Raw genomic sequence first — 19,365 nt, 5'->3', positions numbered from 1 at the left:
CGGAGCAGCCTTTCCGGCCAGGCTCACTCATGCCCAGTGGCCTTGGGCTCCTGTGTGGGTGTGTGGCTGGGGCCCCAGGTGGTCGGGGGCTCGGAGGACCCCAGATTGTTGCCTCCCTCTGGCTTCGTTCTTGTACGGTGACTTGCTTCTCTCTGCCGTGGCTACTCGCGCGGCTCTCCTGACTGCACCTTTCTGTCCCTGTGCCACCAGACTCTCTAGGGAACTGATTGCTCCCTGCTGCCCACCCCAGGTCCCCCCGCACCGCAGATGCACTGTGCTCCCAAGCTGCCGCCCCCACCCCACTGCACTCCAGTTTCTGTTCGCAGCACATCCCCGGCCGTGTCGGTGGAGGCTGTGTGCACAGCTGACGTGCTCGCAGCATCAGGCTGCAGGGCCGAGGCAGGGAGCCTACGGTCCAGTCCCCTTCCCGTGAGGACCAGCACTTGTCCTGTGCTATCCGGTGATGGGGCCCCAGGTGTGTAGGTTTGGCTGTATTTGCAGGGTGAAGGGTAGGTTCAGAATGGGGTGATGTCTAAGTGTGGACAGTGCCCTTGGGCTCTGGGACCCAGCCCTGGATGGGAGGAGGGAGAGAACTCTTGCTTCAGTCCCCCAGCTATGGGCGGCTCCCCAGGACCTCGCTGGCTGGGGAGGGTCCAGGTTGGGACACCATCATCCTGCCCCTCCATCCCTCTCCCGCCCCGCACTCTCCCCACTCCAGGGACCTAAACTGCATGCCATGTAGATATTTACCTTTTCACTCGGTTGGCAGTGTGCACGTTAGCTATTCTAGATTATTCTGGAATACAAACTCGGACGGATCATTTTTCAGCATTAAGCGTTTGCTTTCTAAACTAAGTAGAGCTCGATGACTCACGTCTCGCCAGTGCCAGTGGGAGCACGTGCTCCGAAAGTGTGGGTTCTGTCCTGATGCCCGAAGTGGGCCCGGCCTGCCACCCACGGCGGGCACTTGAGTCTCCCCATGCTGTTGGGATGGGCTCTCCTGTGGCTGCTCTCTTCTGCCTGCTGCCCACAGCCCACCCGAGGGACGTGAGCTCACCAGTGGGCCCGGATCTGCAGTCGAGATAGAGACTCTGTCATGCGTGCTGCAGACCCTGGGGGGCTCTGGGACCTCGGAGCAGGTCCTCAAGGTTTGGAAGGGCATTGAAGTGTGTGTGTAGGGTTCTGGCCGAGGCAGGAGCAAAGCAGCAAGGTGGAGTGTGCGAGGGTGTTCCAGATAGGGCTGCTGCGCCTGGGGAGAAGCTGGAAGGACCAGCTCTGCGGGCCCCCCACCCGCGATGGCCCTGGACGCCATGGCCACTGCTGCTACCGCTGGGCTTTGTGAAGTCACCTACAACCCTCTGGTCATCCTGCAAGCTAGCCTGCGTTACTCACATTTACATCTAACATGAAATAAAATGTATGTGGGTCGTGGGGTCTGCGCCTGACTTCCAGCCAGTGTTTTCTCTGGGTCTGCGATGTCGTGCATCACTTGTTTATCTGGGCCCGAGCCTGCGTTTCTGTGGGAAGAGTGCATCTGACCTAGGGGCTGGCCTCAGAGCTGGGGCTGGGGGGGTAGTGACCTCTCTGGGGCAGGGGCCCTGGGGAGGGGCCGTGGGGCTGTGGTGCTGTGGCCAGGTGGGCGGGAACAGGCATACCCAGGGCCCGTGAGAGCCCAGCGCAGCCGTATCTGTCTTGGAGACAGTCCGGCGTCTGCAGGCAGGGGCGGTGGCGGTTTCCTGAGTGTGTTTGGACACTGGGCAGCACTCCGTGTCCTCCTGTGTCACCTTGGTGTCTCGTGCCAGCCACGTTTGGTTCTGATTTCAGAGAGAAGCCTGGGAGGGGCTCAGTGGCTGCCCTCGGCCGAGTTCCCAGGAGCACTGACCGTGAGGTCCTGAGACCCTTTAGTGGTGAGCATATTGGCCAGATGTCCGCAGGTTTGGCCTCACTCAGAATGTTGTGAGATTAGGCTCAGTGTTGAACTTGAACGTAAAGAACACCAGGGTTCTGACCCTGAAACATCAGGACGAGGGTTGTACCTCACATGTGTCTCCAGACTGTGATTCCACGTCAGTGAAGACAGACGAGACCCTCATGTTGTTTGTGTCCAACGCTGTGACACGTGGCCCCATAGTGAGACGTGGCCGTGGAGTGTGTGTCACGTGTTTATGGCAGTGCTTGTAGTGTGAACGAAAGCTTTGCAAAGCTGCACGTATACACATGGAGTCCTTCAGCTGCTTGTCCGTGTGCGTGATGACTCTCCCCCTCCTGGTCTTGGGAACCGGGGGGGAGAGAGACCCCTGGCTGGGGGGAGGGGGCTGGGTGTGACTGACACCAGGGAGAATGTGTGGAGGGGTGAGGCCTGTCACTGGGGTGCACAGGGGCAGGGGGGCGGCTGGCAGGCGGTGGAGGATGTGGTCTGGTGCAGGATGGCCTGATTGTGGGGCCAGTGGCCATGGGAAGGGTCTTGCAAGGCCTGCTGAGGAGCTGGGACCCGCCTCTGGCCACAGTGTGTTGCCTGGGTTCAAATTTTGCAGCCATCTCTTACCAGCTGTGTGACCTTGGGCAAGCCGCTTGTCCTCACGCCTGTTTTCTCCAGGGGACCGGTAGCTCGTCCCGGGGCCTGTCCCTCAGACAACTGTGAGCCGCAGCTCGGGGATCCCGTGGCAGTGGACTGTGCAGTTGGGCAGCAGTGCAGACATGGCTGGTGGCAGAGGGGTGGTGGGATAGTGCTCAGGGTACAAGGAGGCAGCGGGGGGCTGTCGGTGCCCCTGACGGGGGAACGCCTGCGGGGAAGCAAGGTCATGGCACATGTTCCCTTGCTCAAAAGTGGCTCCAGCGGTTTAAGCCCCACTGGAAACCGTGGGGATGCTGAGACAGAGTGGGAGGGGGGCCTGGATGTGAGGAACAGGTGGAGGAAGGAGCAGAAGCGGGTGCCCTGACTCCAGGTCCAAAGACTTGAGCCTGTGCTCTCTGGGAAGAGTGGCTCCTGTGGACCCTGAGGACCTGCCCAGGGGACCCCTGGTGGCCCTGTGTTCTCTGGGCTGTGGGTGCCCCAGGCTCCGGGTTGCCCTGGGTTGGTTTCCAGAATCGTCTGTGTATGGAGGGTGGAGGAGGCAGAATTCATAATTTTCATCACTGTCTCCTAACCACCTGTCCTTGAGAGGTTTTTCGATCCCGCTCTTACGAAGGGTGCCAGGGGCTGTACCACCTCAGTGTTCTGAGCAGAGAAACACATCCACATTCGGTGGATTTGTTTCCGTGGCAGGGTTGTCAGAGGTGTGCTTTGTTTCCTTAGTCCCAGGGCCCCTGTTAGAGCCGGGTGCCCACAGGGCCTGCACTTCTGTGATGGACGCCTTTCCTGATGGACACCAGAGAAGCCGCTGCCTCACGGGGACATGGCAGCTGGACTCGTGACAAAAGCAGGGGTGGGAACGAGCTTCCTGGTCTTGAGTGACAGCTTCATTTCAGGAAGCTGCTCTGGGCTTCTCTCTGGCCTGCTGCCCGTCTAGCGTGGGGGTCACGTTTCCAGAGGCCTTCAGCCTTTCTGACTCTGTCTGGGAAGCTTCTGCCTCCTGGGGCAGGTGGGGATTGCTCAGCGTGGCGCCGGCCCTGCGTGACCTGTGTGGCTGCGCTCCAGGCAAGGTCCCCAGCACACCTCTCCGTGTCCACGCGTTACTTACTGCCGTTCCTTCTTTTTCCTTAATAGTCATTTTGGAGAAGGGTGTGTTTTATGAGTTCACTTATAATTTCTTTGCCGAAAACATTTTTTAAAAGTTTTTGCTTTGGGTATCATAAGATTTGTACAATGTGTGTGTTTCAGGTTTTTGGAGAATATCAACATCCTTCAGCCCTCCTCTGGCCCCCTGGTCTCTATCCCCACTGCCCTTCTGCTGCCGTGTCCCTCGTAACCAGCCTTACCCTGCCCAGGCCCCGTTCTGCCTCCTGTAGCCCTGTTGGAGCAGGCGTCCCCTGCAGGCTCTAGAGGGTGGGGGCAGTGCCGTCGCTGTGCATCTGACCTCTGGCCTCCAGCTCATGCCCTGCTACAGCCTGGCCGGGTAGGAGTCAGTGACCCCATGGCTTATAGGCCTGGTGCCAGTGATCCCATGCCCTGCAGGCCAGGCATAGTGACTCCATGACCCCATAACCTACAGGTCCCGCATCTATGACCCCGTGCCCTACAGGCATGGCTGCCAGTGACCTTATACTCCGCAGGCCGGGTGTGGTGATCCCATGTCCTGTGAACCCTGTGTTCATACCTCCAACTCCCCAGCCTGGGCTCAAGTTACCTGAGGCCCCAGAGGGCTTAGAGCAGGTCTGACAGCAGCCCCGGGACTCGGGGTGATGGGCTCAGCCCACCCAGAACACGCACTGTACAGGTCTGTGTGCCTCGCTCTTGTCCCACAACACAGCCGATGCCTCTCCATCCCTTGGGGCCACGACTGCACCTCAAGGTTACGTGTTTCTTGTGCCTGCGAGCGTGGCCGGAGGTCAGCGGGAAGTTCTCCACAGCACAGTGTGAGGCGCTCTGGGCCCCCAGCTCAGCGAGGTGAGGACCGTGGGGCCAGTGCTTACAGTGTGCCTGGCATGCAGGGAGGGAGAGTTTGCGCTCCGGGAAATGCTGTCTGTGTATGCCCATCTGCTCACCGGCCGGGCCGTTTCCTGCAAGTGAGCCCCCGGCTCTGCCTCCCAATTCCAGCCTGTGCCCAACTGGAAAGCATGGGGCTTTGGAGGGGGTTCTGGGTGTGAGTCGGAAATGCCCGCAGCTGGGGAGCCTTGCACACATCCCCAGCGCCCAGCGCTGCCCCTCTCCTGCTGCATAGGGACCCTGTGAGGCTTGATGGGGAGGTGACACTCGGTGCTGCCCAGGGTGTGGCCCCGTTGTGGTTGCCAGTGAAAAGGGAAGGAGCTGGAAGGATTTCACATGTGTTTATTTTACAGGGGCCCTATTTTTAGACTTAAGTTATTTTGGACTTGAATTTTAAGATTTAAAAAAATCTGCGACTCAGAATTAGCATGTCTGATTGTTGGAGAAAGGGTGTTTTGGGCTTTACTGCTTCATGACCCTGCCTGTCTTTCTCTGGCTCCTGCCTCTTGGTCTCCCTCATTGGCCCTGCAGCTGTACCCCCAAGGTGACAGCGGGCAGCTGCCCCCATTCCCAGCACGGGCTGCGGAGGAGAGTCCCCTGCCTGCAGAGATCCTACCCCTGCCCTAGACTCCTGCTGGTGGGGCTCTGGCAGCTCCGGGCTGGGCTGGGGCAGCCTGTCCTGAGGTCTGCGGGCTGTGCCTGGTGGGTCTGAGAGCAGAGTCCGTGGCGGCTTGCAGTGGGTTCTGTTGGAGGAAGAGAGAAGCAAAGCCAGCTGCCTCCTGGAGCTGGCCGTGCTCCGTGGAAAAAGTCACCGACAGGGCCTCACAGACCGTCAGCTTCAGCCCGGTCTTGTTTATTTTTAAACTCTTTCCCAACATTTATTACAGAATTTCCAGCATACAATAAAGTTGAAAGAATTTTTCCACTAATACCGTGTATCAGCCACCTGGGTTCTGTCATTGACATTCTCCTGCACTTGTTTTATGACACTGATCTGTCTTTCCGTCCACTGATCATTCTTGTCTTTCTCGCACTTCCGAGTCCCTTACAAACGTCAGTACACTCCCCCAAGTACCCCAGTAGGACTATCATTACCAGAGTTCAGTATTGGTTTAGATTTTTTTTTTTAAGATTTTATTTTTATTTATTCGACAGAGAGAGAGAGAGCCAGCGAGAGAGGGAACACAAGCAGGGGAGTGGGAGAGGAAGAAGCAGGCTCACAGTGGAGGAGCCTGATGTGGGGCTCGATCCCATAACGCCGGGATCACGCCCTGAGCCGAAGGCAGACGCTTAACCGCTGTGCCACCCAGGCGCTCCTGGTTTAGATTTTTTTTGAAAGAACATTTACATACGGTGACATGTGTCTGTTTAAATGTACATTTGTTGAGTCTTGACAAGTGCTCATGTTTAAGCCAAACTCTTATCAAAGTGCAGAACTCGACTGTCGTCCCAGAAGGCTTCCCTGCCAGGGAGCCAGGCCCCCCGTCTCCCTCCATCTCGGGTTGGCTGCCCTGGGGCATCCTGCCAGTGGGCCCGTGTGGGCACTGCTCCCAGAAGGTTTGGAGGTGGGTCTTGTCACCACCGACAGAGTTTGTTCCTTTTTGTCGCTGGGGACCGTTCCTCATACGCGTTTCTGGTCATGTCTCGGGTTGTCTAGCTCTTCCCCCGCCGACACACACTAGGCTCTTTCCACCTTTTGATTGTTATGAGCAAAGGCTCATGCACATTCTTGTGCAGATTTTTTGTGTGGACATGTTTCCCTTTCTCTTGGGAAACCACGTCCACCTGGGAGTGGAACTGGTGCGTCACGGGTGGAACTTTTTCCAAAGTGATTTACGCTATCGTACGATGCGCCAGCAGCGTCTGGAACCTCTGGTGGCTACTGGCTGCTGATGGAGGTCGCTGTGTCGGGCCTCGTACGTTTTAGCCATGCTGGCGGGCACGCGGTGCTGTCCCGCTGTGGCTATAATACGCATCTCCTTGCTGAGTCGTGGTACTGAGCTGCTGTCAAGCGCTTGTTCGCCATTTGTGTATCTTTTTTGTGTGTGTGTGAAGTTATCTGTCCCTATCCTTTGCCCATTTTTTGTTGAATTGAGTTGTAAGAACTCTTTCTATATCCTGGACCAGTCCTTTGTCAGATCTCTGTTTTACAGATACTTTCTCCCAGACTGTGGCTTGCCTGTTCATTTTCTTAGTGGTGGGTTCAGTGACCAGAACTCTTTAATTGTGATTTTTTTTTATGGTTATTGCTTTCTGTGCCCTAAGAAATCCGCCTACTGCGAGTTGTGAAGACGCTCTTCCCTTTGCTTCCTTCAGCTGCACGGTTCTGTTATCTGTAGGTTTTGCATCCATCTCATGTTAATTTTCGTGTGTGTTTTCCCTGCGGGCACCCGCCGGCCCACCGCCAGTGGGTCGCGGCGGCACCGTTGTTGAAGTGAACCGCTGTGCAAGTGTGCGTCTCTTTCCAGACTTTGTTCCGTTGTATTGGTCTGTTCGTCAGCTGTAACGCCAGGACCCCCTGCCTTGATGGTGATGGCCTTTCGTGAGGCCTGACCTCTGCCTCAGTCCTCACCCTGCGTGCTTTCAAAGACTGCCTTGGGTATCCTCGGCCAATTGCGTGTCCGCACGGGCTTCCGAGTCCATTGGTCAGACCTGCAGAAAGCCTGCTGCAGTTGTGGCTGGGGCCGTACGGGATCCACAGGGGAGTGGGGAGAGTGGGGCGAGCTGACGTCCCGGCGGCGCTGGGTCTCCGGCTTACGAAGACTGCAGGTCCCTGCGTGTACTTCGCTCTTCATCCGTCTCAGCACCGTTTTGTGGTGTCAGCCTAGAGGTCTGGGTGTCTTTTCTTAACTGTACCCCTATGTAATTTGTGTTCTTTGTGCACTTGTACATAGTATTGTTAAACACTTCACTTTCCACTTGTGTGCTGTCGTTGTACGGACGTGCAAATGAGATTTCCTGTATTGATCTTGTGGCCTGTGACGCAGCTGGCGAAGTCCCTAGGGCCCGCGTGTCCGCCGTCGGGCTGCAGACGCCGCCAGCCGCACGGCGTCCCCTGTGCTCCAGGGTCTCACCCCTCCTTCTCCGAGCCCCGGCCAGGGCCTTGGACGCCACACCTCACGGTGGCCAACGTGTGCTTCTCTCACAGGGGGCAGCGGGGGCCGTCAGAGCTGCCAGCTGGGCTTGGCCTTCTTGCTTTAGATCCCTTTCATCAAGCTGGGACGGTCCTTCGCTCTCTCACTTTGCTACAGGGTGTTGTTGTTTGCTTTCAAGCATTCGAGGATGTTGACTGCCGTCAAACGCACGTTCCACATCTGTGCAAACGATCGCATCGTCTTCTCATCAGTCTGTAAATTTGGGAGTGACGTGGTTTCTCCAGCGTCAGACTGAACCGGCATCCCTGGGCCAGACTCACTTGGTCACGCGGGGCTGTTTCTCTTTCGTGTTTCTGCACGTGGCTTGGGTACACACGTGGGTCTGTAATTTTCCTCCTTTGCCGGGGTTTGGTACTCACGTTGAGTGGCTTCGTGGAACAAGTCGGAAAGAGCCACGTGAGGTGGACCGTGTTTCTGAAGTGGCTGGTGCGGTTCACCAGGGAGCCGGTCAGCGTCTGTAGGAAGGTTTTGGGTACAAATCAAACTTCTCTCAGGGATGAAAGTTTTCTGTTTGACCATGTGTCCTTTGACTGTTTCAGGGATTTGTGCATTTTGTCCAATTGTCGAATCTGTTGGCATATGTTCATGTACTCTCATTGTTCTTTCAGTGTCTGTGTTGAAAACTTTCTTTGATCCCTAATATTGGTTACTTGTGTCCTTTCTTTCTGGATCATTCTACCTGGGGGTTTATCAGTTTTATCAATCTGTTGAAGAGTCAGCTTTTACTTCTGTTGATTTTCTTCAACAAGACGTGCCGCCTGCACTTCCGCTCGAGCTTCAGCCTGTGGCCCCTCCGTGTGGTCGGGAAGGGCGTCGCTTGGGCACCTGGCTCTCACCTGTATGGGACACTTTTCTCTGTCACTTTTTCATGGACCTCAGGCTGTTTTCACGTTCTTCAGACACCACACTGCGTTTCCCCCCAAACTCTGCAGTTATGTCATTTTTTCCCTCCTGGGAATTCTCGTCCCCTCCCACAGCTGATGTTTACCCACCAAGACCCGCAGAGAGTTTGCCTGTGTCTCCGAGGACACTTCTCCCCGGCTGCGTGAGCAGAGGCCCCACACTTGGCGCGGGAGGCGGCGCTGTGGTCACCTCCTCTCAGCCCTGGGGGACTGCGTCCTTCCATGGGGATCGCAGTAGGGGACGAGCCATGTGCCCCTGAAACCCACGCTTCTGTGTGGACGAGTGATGACATAAGGGAGTGTGGGAAACCTGTCACATAGCAAGTCGGGATCGGCCGTAGCGCTTGGGAACCAGGCCGAGGAAAGTGTGCTGAGAGGCTGGCCTTGCCGCGCTCAGCGGCCGGGCTTGCGTTCCCCCTTCCGGACCTTCAGAGGGTGACGCTCCCTGGGAAGAAGCAGCATTTCTGACTCAGTTACTGCCCTTGGGTTTCTCCTCCAGCAGGACGTGCTCTCCGTGGAGGGAAATGGGGGCATGTGTTGGGCATTCTGTGACGAGCGTGTGCGGGGCTCTGGGTCCACTGTCGGGCTGCGGGGCTCACCTGCTCGTGGGGGACGTGGGGGTGTGGCGCCCCCACCGCTGTAACTTGTCACGGGACACTTTGCAGGCTGCCTGACCCACTGCCGCGGGGGCAGGTGATGGTGACCGACCGCACAGTCGTTGGGGGGTAGCGATGGGGGACAGGAACCCCGCTGACGGCATCAGAGACTGTAGCTGTATCTTCTGCTTTGGGTGCTGCGGTGAGTATGGTTCGCGGTCGAAAGGCAGCGTCCTTGTGGACTGGCCGAAGCAGCAGTGCCCCCGATCCGTGCTCTCCTCTCCGGGGCCGCCCGCCGCCAGCACTGTGCCTTCGTCTGCTCCTCCGCGTTTCTGAACAAGGTGCACAGTTTGGAGCTGAAGGTTCAGCATTTGTGACCCGGGGCGTGCCCCGCCCTACCCCCTTCCCCTCCCCAGCCCCGCCCTGCTCTGTGGTCTCATGCGGCTTTGGCTTCAGCCTCGCACGTGTGACATCATGGGGGCCGTGTGCACCTTAACGTTCTTTACTTCTTGGTCTTTGTTTGTAAACCCGGTTGGAAAAGAGAACACAGAGAAGCCATGTAAACACAGTGGCACGTGGGCTACTGGCGGAGGGACAGGAGAGGCTGGCGGGACGTGGGCTTCCGAGTCCTCTGCCCGCCGAGGGCCCGATGTGGGGGCAGCAGGACCAGGGCCTGGGGGAGGGGTGTGGACTGTGGAGTGAGGGAACCCCCCCCCCCAGTTCTCAGCACCCACCTGCCCGCACTCGGGCATTCCGACCAGAGTCCCGATGGAGGAGTGCAGCGGGTGAAGGGAGCCCTTGTCCGCGGCGGCCGTGGGGGCCGGGACCAGGCACGTTCCCTGCTGACGTGTGGAGGAGCCTCACGGTCTACCGCTGACCCTCTTGTTCCGCGTCTGCTGGGCGGGCTTCGCTGGGCATGTCGCTGTTGAGAATGGTCTCAGCCCCGACGGCTGGCCTGTGTGAAAGGTGCCCACGAGGTAGGTCCTTTCTACTTTTACAGACCGTTCCCAGCGGAGTGAGGTTCAAGGGCACACATGTCTGTGAGAAGCTCGGCATGACTCGCGGAGACTCGCGCTGGCTGTTGTTGAGCTGGCCGGGAGTGTTTCTGAGTTGTCCTCTGTGGGAAGACCTCTTGCTGTTTTCATCCCGTTTTCCTGCGGACGCTCCTGCTCCATCAGCCTTAGTGGAGAGAACCGGGTCCGAGAGAGGTGTGGACTCTGCCACGTGCAGGCCGCACGGCCCCGGCCTCGCCCCTCTCCAGGGCGTCCAGCGCCCGCCCCACCCCGTGTGCGCGCCTCACTCTGGTGGAAGGCCCACCGTGGCTTCCTTTTCCAGACTGTTTTTAGCCTCAGGGTATTTATGAATGCACAGACAAGATTTCCTTTCTTGTGAGAGGAAACGGCTTTCTCCAGGGATAAGCGTGTGGCATGGGGCAGGATTTCCCGGGGAATCGGGCAGCACGGACCAGAGTCCACCCCACGGGCACGTCCCCGGGAGGCCTTGGCCTGCTTGTGTGCACAGGGCTAGGGAGCCGTTGGCTCTCCTTTGTTTTAAATGACTCGTATTTGAACGTTTTAAGGAGGTATTTGAGAAAAAATGCGTTTCTGGCCTGGCATACACTATCTGGGAACACGGGAGCTGTCACCACCGCTGGCCAGGTTCGCGGTCGCTGGTCGGGGATGCTGCCTGTAGGACCGCCATGGGTCATGGTGGCTTTGAGCTCACACCTGCCCTGAGCCCAGTCCTTTTTTTTTTTTTTTTTTTTTAAGATTTTATTTATTTGACAGAGAGAGAGACAGCCAGCGAGAGAGGGAACACAAGCAGGGGGAGTGGGAGACGGAGAAGTAGGCTTCCCGTGGAGCAGGGAGCCTGATGCGGGGCTCGATCCCAGGACCCTGGGATCATGACCTGAGCCAAAGGCAGACGCTTAATGACTGAGCCACCCAGGCGCCCCTGAGCCCAGTCCTTTTGGAGTCAGGAAGCCCTCTTCTCATAGCGCCCATGCCTGAGCCACATGAGCCAGCCGGCAGTGTGGACACCACCCACCTGGACAGGGTGCAGGGGGTAGGCGTGGAGGTCAGAATGGGGCAGGCTTCCCAGTGTCCTACTGCTGTCCTCTTCTTTCCCCTGGAAAGTCTGTCCCGATGGCCCTGCCCTCCCACCCAAGGTGAGCCCTGCAAGGGGCTGCTTCCTGTCCATCCTCTGGCCTCACAGCGGGTGGGGGTCTCCCTCCTGTGACAGCTGCTCCTGCTTCCGACACTTTCTGTCCCCTCACAGCCCAGGCCTTGGCTTCCTTCCTAAGGAAGTCCTCCTTCCAGACGTTTCTGCAGGTTTTAACTATACACCTGTGGTTAGTGTGGGTATGAACACCTGCCGTGTTTGCTGCCTACAAGGGTCAGGCAGTGAAGACGTGAGCAAGAGAGAGGCAGAGACAGAGACTCGAGAGACACAGAGAGAGAGAGGTGGGGGGAGGGGTCCCTGTGTCCTTCCTTCACAAACTGGCCTCTGCTGTGAGAGGACGGCCAGCACCGGCCGGGGTTGGCACTCCCCTGCCCTCCCTGGGCAGACAGGTGCACCTGTGCTGTCATGGGGGTGGGGGAGGGGAGAGTGACTGTTGCCCAGCCGTCCCAAGTCCCCAAGTCGCGGCGCCTGCAGCCTCCCCGAGGGCTGAGACCAAAGTCTGGGGGGGATGGGCAGCACATGCACCACGACAGCAGTTCTCCCAGGGCCCCCGTGTGCCACGCGTTCAGCAGTACGTGCGTGTTTACTGTACTTTATGGATTTTAGAAAGTACACTTTCCCTGTATTTCATGGATTTGAACATGTACAGTTTTGCCTCATTTCATGGATTCTGAGAAGCACATTTTTCACTTTGCAGGATCTTTGAATTGAGAAAGACCTTCAAAGTTCAGAAACTCCCGGGGTGGCTGACATCGTCTGTTTGGGTTCAGTGACCTGTGGTGGTTGTCACGGGGGAAGGTGTGCTGTGGGGAGGGGACTCCCAGAGCTGGTTGCATGTTCTGTGGTCTGTCCTGCAGGAAGAGGACGCTGTCACCTCTGTTCCTGCCAGAGCCCTGGGCTCCAGGCCCCCCCCCCCCCCACCATGAGAGGAGCTGGGGTTTGGAACCCAGGCCCCCTCTGTGTGCCACGTGAGTTCCTTCTCTGTAACCAGACGATGACTGGGGTCAGGGGGGAGGCAGCGGGGTGCCCTCGGGGCATGGGGTTGCAGCTAGGGCTGGTGGTGGAGAGGCTGGGTGTGCAGGTGGCGGGTGGGGCTGACTTCAGCCGGAGGCAGAGGCCTGCTCCAAGGGACGCCAGGAGGGGCGGCGGCTGGGACTGCTGGTGCAGGCGGGCGGGATGAGCCCCCAGGACCAGTGCTGTTCTCCAGGCTGGCCACGCCAACACCCTTGGGGACCCACTGCAGGGTCTGTGAGGACAGCCCCTGCAGGATGCAGAGAAAGGTGAACAGAGGTATGTTCGCTGAGAGGCCAGGCTGCTGCTGGGGTCCTGGGCCTCACCCCTGGGCTGCACTCTGCTCCCTGCTTGTGTCCTGCCAGGGCCTCCACCCCCCCACCCTCCCCCACCCCCCCGGGTCCAGGGCCAGTGGCAGGGGCGGAAGGGGGGCCCTTAGGAGGTAATTGTGAGCATCATGACGTCAGGTCGTAAAGATGTCACAAAGTGACATGGTTTCCCATCCAAGCATGTGCGGCTCTCCCTGGGGCCGTTTCTCCTGGGGAACAAAGGGTCTGTGTTCAGTCTGCAGTCACCGCGCCCAGTTGCCTCCAAGGGCCTCCATCGCCAAATTCTGCTTTTCTCCAGCACGCATTCAGGGGCTGTCGCGCGAAGTGCTGACTCTGAGGCCTGCCGAGACTGCTTGCCTGTAGGGTGCTCCGCCGTTGGGAGCTCTGCCTTGGTGTCCTATCGGGTGCGGGCCAGCCTTGCCGGGCACGGACAGCACGGTGGGCGCTGGCGCTCCCTGCCCCGCCCAGGACGCCCAGCTGGCCGGCTCCTGACTGGAAAGAAGGTGAACACCTCACACATGTCAGCGAACTTGGAGATCTTTTCTGGATTCCTCTGTTTGGGTCTTTTGCTCATTTTTCTATCAGATCTTTTAAGACTTCTTCAGTATTAGGAAGATCAGCGCTTCGTGTGTGGCCGATCGCACACGTGTTCTCAGTCTTTCTGACGTCTGTCCTTCCATTCTGCGCGTGGTCCCAGCTGCAGCTGAAGGTGTTGTCCTCCTTAGAAATGGTGTTTGACTCTGAGTCGTAGTTTGACCGTATGAACTTTGGAGTCAGAATGCCGAGTTTGGGCCATGAGGCCTCGCCAGCAGGTGTGCGGGGCGGCCTGTGCCCAGCGGTTTGCAGCCCGGGGCCGTCGTCCCTGAGGGCCAGGGGCTCGTCCCGCAGACTCAGCCCAGGGTCACCCTGCCAGCGGGGTCCTGCTCATTTTCTTGGACAAAATTTCCGCACTTAAAATGTATTCCTGGGGGCGCCTGGGTGGCTCAGTCGTTAAGCATCTGCCTTTGGCTCAGGGCGTGATCCCGGCCTTCTGGGATCGAGCCCCGCATCAGGCTCCTCCGCTGGGAGCCTGCTTCTTCCTCTCCCACCCCCTGCTTGTGTTCCCTCTCTCGCTGGCTGTCTCTCTGTCAAATAAATAAATAATCTTTAAAAACAAAAAATGTATTCCTGACTTCTATCTTCGTTTACTGCCGCTGGTGGAAGCGCGCTTTTCTTTCTCAGCGTCTGCCTGCTCGTGTTTATGACGGCCGTTGATGCTGTATCTCAGTCTTACGTCCTGCTCTTTTTCCTAACTTCTTTTCTGTTTGTTTTAGTGTTATCGCTGACCCCTCTGCTTTCCACGTGCTGTCACATCTCCTACAGCTTCCTGGTGGTGAGGCTGCTCGCTGTTCTCTCTCGTCTCCGTGGTGGAGGGTTCAGTAGTAGTGGGAGTGACGGTGTCTTCGCCCCTTTCCTGAGCTCAGCGGGGAAGCCTGGCGTTTCCCTGCGGGGCAGGGACGGACTCCAGAGTGAGGTGCAAGTGCGTGTGCTCTAACGCGTGCTCGGTGACTCGAAGCTGTTGCCCCTGAACAAGAAGTAATAAAAGTAAAGGAAACATTTCGTCAGAGGCCAGAATACAACTGCGGCCTAAACCAAAGCAACATAAGAAGGAGAAATACAAGCCCAAATTTATTGTTGAATTAAAAAAACAAGAAAACACCAGAGAAACAGTGAATTAAGGAAATGTTGAGAGCCATTTATCTGAATGCGTGAGTGAAACACGTATTTGATAAAGGTGGGTGTCGGAGGCGGGCGGGCCGGCAGAGGGGCAGGCAGACAGGCCGGCAGAGAGGCCGGCCCTACAGTAGCTCCTTGGACCTTCCACAGCCTGTCGTCAGCGGGTTCACTACGAGGGCTTTTGAATTAGAGCTCCCCACGGGCCTTATACACAGTCAAATCTGAATGGGGTGAAACGTTGAAAGTGGCATTTTATCTCCTTGTGCCCGTCCTGCGCCCTGTGAGATTCCCACAAGCTCGGTGGTGTGGCACAGGCACCGTGTCCCTCGTTTCCGTGGGGGGGAGTGTGGGCCCTCCTGGCTGCAGTCTCGTCAGGGGGGTGATGTGCCCCTGAGCTCCCCCAGGTTTGGTGCAAGTCATTCCCTTGCTGCAGTGGCGCCAAGGGCCAGCTGCTTCTGCAGACCACAGCGGAGTAGACGTCCTCTGCTTCCCATCCGCGACCTTTAGAGCCTCCTGTAAATTGCCCCCCTGATGTGCGATAAGGTCAGACCAACCCAGGGCAACGCCCCTTTTGGTTAAGTTAAAATCAGCTAATCTTAGGGTTTAATTGTATCTGCAGAATCCTTCCACCTTTGCCACTAATGGGACCTGATCAGGGGAGTGACACCTTATTTTCACCGGCACCCACACTCCAAGGGAGGGGTCATCTGTGCACACGGGTGGGGCTCGTGCAGGCACCCTGGGAATTGACAGGCACTTCCCGGTTCATTAAAACTTGATGATTAATGGTTGCAGACTTTTATTGGGGAACTTTCATTTATCTCTTCTCCACCTTTCTTCATGTAAATCTACAATTTTGACCTATATAATTTTCCTTCTCCCTGAAGAACTTTTTATAACATTACTTTTAGGGCTGGTGTGTACCGGTGATGAATTTCCTCAGTTTTGTTTGAGAACATCTTTATTTCTCCTTAACTTTTGGGAGATAATTTTGCTGGATTCAGAATCCCGGGTTGGTGGTCTTCCTTTTCAACCCCCGTGACTCTCTTCTTGCTTGTGTGGCTGTATATGGAAGGTGCTGGAACTCCGTCCCTGTCCCTTTGTGGACTAGGTGCCTCTGTGTCTTCCTTCTTCCCAGGCACTCTTTGCGTTGATGTTCCACGGGTTAGATATTGTGGCCCTGCAGGTAGGTTTTCTGGGATTTATGCCACTGAGTGTTTTCCTCATCTCTGGTTCCTGCATCTGTTTTTGGGTTTGTCGTTAATTTTGAAAAATTCTCAGCCGTTAGTACCTCACAAGTGTTTTCCACTCTTTTCTGTCTTCTTCTGAAGTCCTCATTACGTGAGGTTGTCTCTTGGTTCTTGGATGTTCTGTAGCTTTTTCAGTGTTTTTCTGTTTGCATTTTTGCTTTGAAAGTTTCTGTTGACGTGTCTTCAGGCTCACGGGTTGTCTGCTTGGCCGTGTCCGCTGTGTTAATGAGCCCATCAGTGGCATTCTTCATTTCCGTCTCAGTGGTTTTCATGTTAGTTATTCCTTTGGATCCTGTCTTGGAGTTCCCGTCACACTGCTTGTGTGAGTCACCTGTCCTTTTGTGACCACTGCACTTTTCATCAGAGCCCATAGTATACTCCCAATTCTGGTGGTTCCAGAATCTGCTCATAACCAAGTTTGATTCCGATGCATTTTGTCTTTACACTGTTACCTTTCCCTTGTGTTTTAGTCTGCCTTGTAATTTCTTGCTGGAAGGGGGACTTGAAGAGTTGGGTCACAGGAGCTGAGGTCGTGGGAGGCCTTCTGTTAATCTGGTGAGGTTCTGGGCCGCATTTACCATGTGCTACAGCTGTGGTGTCGGGGTCCTCGTGTTTGTCTTTGGGGTTCCCTAAGGACTCCTCAGGCGTGGTCTGTATCGTGCCCTCTTGTGCTGGAATCTGCCATCACTGCACCAGTGCCCTGTTGGTGTAGGGGAAGGGAGTTCTCTCCAGTCTGTGACTGAGTCTCGGACTACTGGTGCGCCTGTGTCCCTGTACTCTGTCCCCCCCCCCCCGCAACGTGGCTCCCCCTCGTCCGTCCCTTCCATGCGATGGGCAGGCAGGTTGGGGGGAAGCACCCTTTGCAGGGGTGGGCCAAGGTGCTGGTGAAGTCTCTTCCCCAGGAGGGTAGGCTTCTGGTGTGGGGAGCGCCCTGGATGTGTTTCCCCGTGGCTCCTCCCGGCCCCTGCCAGAGTCAGGAGAGGATCTGTCTCCAGGGACCCTCCTCTGATCTAGACAGTCAGTATCTGCTGAGATACCTGCAGGTAAAAACCTACCAAAACACGGGACCCTCCTTGAAACTGTGGGCCTGAGGAGCTTCTCATCACGCTTGTCTGCATTCAGCTTCCAGCAGTTCATTGAGTGACCATCAGTGTCTTCCCACTGGGTTTCGGCTCCAACATCTCCAGGAGAGCAGGTCTGGGCCGCAAGTTCAGCGAGACAGGACTTTGGGGTATTTGCCAGCCACCCCAGCTCTCCGGCAGGTCCGAGAAAAGTCAGCGTGAGGACAGGAGTGGGACTCACATGCCTTTGCGGTTTGAGCTGTAATTCGAGTCCTGACTGACCTTTTCAGTTACCTGTAACCGTAACCAGAATGGCCAGTTGCATCAGCGGCCGTCCTGATGTTGAACCTTCCATGCATTCGGAGAATAGTCCACCTGGTTGTGCCGTGTGAATCTTTAACGTGCTGTTGCATTCTTTAATTTGGGGTATTTGTCTTGATGGCCGTGAGTGGGATAGGTGTGACGTTTCTCCCCTTCTGTGTGTGCGGTCTTCACCGTGTTTATATGTCAACATTACGTTTACTTCATTACGGGGACCTTGAAGCTTCCCTTCTTTTTCTGTAGAGCTGCTGCCCGGTAACGTCGCTAACTACATCTGACTGCTTAAGATTAATAGTAGAAACTCAGCTCGTTAGTCACACTGGCCACATTTCAAGTACAAATTTGACTAGTGCAAATATAGCGTGTTTCTGTCCTCACGGAGGGGTCTGTTTGACCGTGCTGATCCCTGTGTCGGTGGAAACGTTCTGTAATTTGCACTGTTCAGCTCTGGGGCCTCTGGGCTTCCAAGCAGGTGCGTGTACATGCACGTCCGTGTGCGCATGTGTGCGTGTGCACCCGTGTGTGTGCACTTGCACATCTCTGTGTGCACGCATGTGTGCATGGGAGTGCGTGCGTGTGCACATAGTAGGGACACAGTATAACTGTTGCTCTTTTGCTGGCTTGTTTTTAGCAGCTTTCATATAATCCACAAATAGTTTTCCCTGTTTGTCCCTTGCTCTTACTGTTGCATATAGTGACCAGTGGTTATTTTAAGTATTGTCACCACGTCCTGAGCGCTTTCATTGTTTGTCTCTGATTTACGCTTTTAAAACTAAGTTAAAAAATTTGGAAGTAAGGTATGGTGATCATAAGCATATTAGAAATGGAGAAAAGAAAAGAAGTGTTGACCTTTTCTTCTCAGTCCCGCGCGGGCCTTCAGGAGCAGGGGCGGGAGCTATGTCCTGGTCCACGAGTCGTGCAGCCGGGTCTTCTCCTCAGTCTCAAGGCTGTGAAAGGTGGCTGTCACCCTGATGTGCCCTCTGCTTCCTCCCCAGAGGGGACAGCTCTGCCCTCGGCTCTTTTGTCCTTGCTGGGACTGGGCCGGGCTCAGGCAGGGGCCGCTGGTTCCCGGGAGCGTCTTCCGGGCCCTGGCACAGGAAGTCCTCTTCCTTTGGCTGCCGTGGCACGGCGCTCACCGTGGGGCAGCCGTGCAGCCAGCAGCACAGGCCATCGTAGAGCATTTCCATCACCCCCAAGGAAAGCGGATGCCCCTGAGCAGCCAGCCCACCCTGACGGCAGTCGGCTTTCTCTCTGCGTGGGCCGTCCCTCATGCGGATTCACGTGTTGTTTCCCGTCTGTGTCTGGCGTCTTCCATGGCGCGTGGTGTTTTTGAGGCCCACCCGCGTTGTAGCAACTGTCAGGGCTTTGTTCCTTTTTAGGGTCTAGTCATCGTCCTTTGTGTGGGTGGACGACCCTTCGTCATCCGTTTGTCCGTGGGTGGGTATTTGGGCCATTTCCACATTTGGCGACACGGCCAGAGCCTCTGCGAGTGCTGACGCCTGTCTCTGTGTGACACGTGGTGACGGGATCGCATGCAGACTCTGTTCTACACGTCAGGGAACTGCTGGGCTTCTGTGCAGTGTCTGTGGACTCCCGTTCCTCCCTGTCCACCCCACACCGCCCGCCGTTACCCCTTGGGTTTCAGCAGTCCCGGTGGGTGTGCCATGGCCTCTGTGGGTGGGTCTGTATGTCCCCGATGGCAGACGCTATGCTACAGCTTTCTGCGTGCTCAATGCTCATTTTGTCCAAACAAGCCCAGTTTTTGTCTCTTTGGGGCAGCCTCCTCCTTGCTCCCCCACAGGGAAGACGGTGGAGTCTGGGAGGGTTGCTAGGGGCATGGGGGGTGCTGGCACTGGGCCCGGCCCCCTGAGCTTGGTCGTGGTGGCGAGGACCCCTGCCTGGACCCCGGGCCCCGCCTCTGTGAGGCGGTTGTCAGCACTCCCCTCCTGTGGACTGCGGGCTCTCATTCCACAGCCGGCTTCTTCCCTTCATGACCTGGTCTGAAGTTCCATATTCCTGGGTTTCAGGACCCTCGCAGAGGTGGCAAGCACCTGCTCGTGTGGCCAGCCACGGATGCTGCGACTTTGGGTCGCAGGCTGCATCTGGGCTCAAGGCAGAAACCTCTGGGCTGCAGGCTGGTTTTGTGTTTCGAACTGTGGCGAAGGCACATGGTATTAGACGGTCATTGTCACGGCCCAGGAGCATGCGGTCCTGTGGTGTTGGTGTGTCTGCGTCGTTCTGTGCCGCGTCTCCAGAGC

At 56.7% G+C, this 19,365-nt stretch overlaps 1 protein-coding gene across 5 annotated transcripts in view; it reads left to right on the top strand.

Moving 5' to 3' along the window:
* The window catches only part of INPP5A (inositol polyphosphate-5-phosphatase A), a 184,306-nt gene that overhangs the window by 35,014 nt on the left and 129,927 nt on the right, over nucleotides 1-19,365 (top strand). The window lies entirely within an intron of this gene.

This window comes from Ursus arctos, unplaced genomic scaffold (assembly GCF_023065955.2).
Source record: "Ursus arctos isolate Adak ecotype North America unplaced genomic scaffold, UrsArc2.0 scaffold_7, whole genome shotgun sequence".
In the NCBI taxonomy this organism is placed as follows: Eukaryota; Metazoa; Chordata; class Mammalia; order Carnivora; family Ursidae; genus Ursus; species Ursus arctos.
Note: the sequence above shows the minus strand (reverse complement) of the source record. Positions and strands in the feature narration are given on the sequence as shown.